This window comes from Alligator sinensis, unplaced genomic scaffold (genome assembly GCF_000455745.1).
Source record: "Alligator sinensis unplaced genomic scaffold, ASM45574v1 scaffold294_1, whole genome shotgun sequence".
NCBI classification, from domain to species: Eukaryota; Metazoa; Chordata; order Crocodylia; family Alligatoridae; genus Alligator; species Alligator sinensis.
The window spans coordinates 387,397-390,104 of record NW_005842305.1 but is presented as its reverse complement, the minus strand read 5'-3'; positions in this window follow the sequence as shown (position 1 = coordinate 390,104).

Sequence of the window (2,708 nt, the reverse complement as noted above, 5' to 3'; positions counted from 1 at the left end):
AATGGTGCTGTTTCACACAGCCTTACTATGTTGCCAGCAAGCAGTGGTCTTAACTGAAATGTTAGCTGGTCAGGGGCTTGCTATGTCCCTAGTGCCACCAGCAGTGTCCTTGACGGCACTTCTTCGACAGCTGCAAACTGATCTCTCATTCTCTGCTAGTCAAAGCAGCATTGACTATAGATTGCAAAACTGGTGAAGAGGAAGAGTGGGGAAAAAGACTAGGAACACCCTTTCATAAGTTCCTGGTTCTCAGGAATGAAAGAGGTTGTTAGATATTCTAGTCTGACCTATATATCACAAGGTAGATATCCCCTTATGAAGCCTAAAGAATTTAAATTAAACTAAAGCTTTTCAGTCCTTAGGAGACTCAACTTTGTGCCAGAGTGGGAGAACAGAAGAGATCAAGGTACTATCAATGCTCAAGGCCCTTGCAATGGCAGAGATCTGATATGGGGACGTGTGCCCTGGGCATTCCAACAGGTGACTCATGTCCCAAACTCAGAGGAAGGTGGTCATCCCAAAAGCTCCGGGCAGTTGGTCCTAGGGGAAAATTCCTTCCCTGACCTCAAATGTGACAATCAGTATGGCCCTGCATATGTGAACAGGCAACACCAGCCAGATGTGTAAGAAAGAGAATTCTCTGGATTGCCTCAGAGTACTGTCCACTGTTGTCCCATCTCCAGCTGCAGCCAATCCATTGCTTCAAAGAAAAGTAGCAACAAAACAAAACAAAACTATCATTAGTCGTTCACCAAGAGTAAAAAATCCCTTCTGACCTCTGCAGGCAACCAGCTGAAGCTATGAGATTTGTCTGTGATCACTATATAACACAAAACTGCAAGTTTTGAGTATATTCACAACAACATAGGCATTCTGGGTCTTCCCCAAGCTTTCTGAACAAAAAGTATGAACAGGGGTGGGGAGGCTCACAGGTGCACTTGCTGAAAGGCCTATAAAGGGACCACTATGCCCATCTTGCTGAGAGACTGGATTAGGCTGGGTTATCTTTTAAGACTCCAAGTGATGATGAGTCCACCAACTCCTTGGCAAGCTATTCCAATATCTAATTATTCTAACTTCAATGGCATCTTATTTCAAGTTTGATTTTGTCTAACTTCAGCTAAAAGCCATTGGATCTTCTCATACATTTTCAGAAAGGCTGAACCTTCCCCACCAATACATACAGACAAATAATGATAGATACAATCTTTTTTGCAATATGACACATCCTGGAACCTATTATGCACTCTGTTTTAAAAAGGCAGCATGAAGATCTTTTGGTAAATAACTGGCCATGTCTACATGAGACATTTACTGCACAGACGACTAATTAGCTGCACATCTCGGTGTCTACACGTGTACCCCTATTAGGCTGGAGTAAACTAATTTACTCTGCAGAAGGACAGTGCTTGTAAATACAAGTACTATTCTGCTGTGGAGTAAAAAACTACACAGCAGCACACGTGTAGACGTTAAGAGGGGTTTCCTGGAGCATAAGGGTGCTTCAGTGTAGGGATGCCTGTCAGTTAGCCCCCCCACTGAAGCTTCCTGTGCTCCAACCATGTTTAGCCAGCATGTTTAGCCAGAGAGAGCAGCCCTGAGTTGGCAGACTGACATCCTGCTCCCAGGCCTCCGACCTGGTTTACCATGCTGCACATGAGTAAACTCTGCAGCTTATTGTTCTGGAGTTTATTCATGCACCTTAATTCCTCATGTAGATGTACGCATTGTGTATCATCAGGTAGGGAGCTGAGCCTACTCCCAAGGATGTACCCAACCCCACACATCATGGATTGACCCTGTAACAGCAGGGCTGGGTGTAGCAAAACCCCCAGTTTTTCTTTTTTTTATTTATTTTAAAATGCATTTCCTCCCCTTCCCCAACCATTTCTGACCTTTTCTCTCCCTCTCTATTCCCTATAGATAAGTATAAGCGAGCTCAGACTTAGGATAAGCTTTAACATTTTTATTTTGGTAGCAAGTTTTTGGTTTTGGATATCCACTGATTTATATTGTATTATTATTAGGTTTGTATTGATTCTTACTGTTGTATATTGTATTATTATCATTTTCGTATTGATTTTTATTGTTTCATATGGATATTGTATGGTTTAGGCCTGTGTTTGTAAGTGAACCAAAGTCGTGTCAAGTTTCCATTTTATATGTCAAGTCTCTATCTTGTGTCCTCTGCCTGGGCATCCCATGTTGCAACTGTATGAGTCACGTACCCCTCTCATGTAAATTGGTTCCCAGATGAATGACAATGATTGGGAATGATTGAAATACAATGGTAGCAGGTCTCTACTGAATGGCCTGTAATGACTAGGCCATCACCTCACATTGATTCATCCAGGAATCATGGACCTCACCCAGGAACAGAGACAGAAATCCAGCATTTGAAAGACAAAAGACTGTGCAGAATCAGCAACTCTACCTTTGTACCCCACCATTACAGACACCCGAAACTGCACATCCCTGCATGGAGTACACATGCTCAGTGCTCCAGGAAGCTGACCCTTGCCTGGGCATGCCTCCTGTCACTAGGGTCACACAAGGTCTACCCCTATAAAAAGACGTAGTGAAGACAGACCCAGTGGGAACGTCATTTCCATCTGGACCAGCACCATGCCACAGCACCTATCCACCCAGAGGCCCTGCCGGCGACCCCCCTCTGGACAACACCTACTGGACAAGGACCCCTTTCCAGC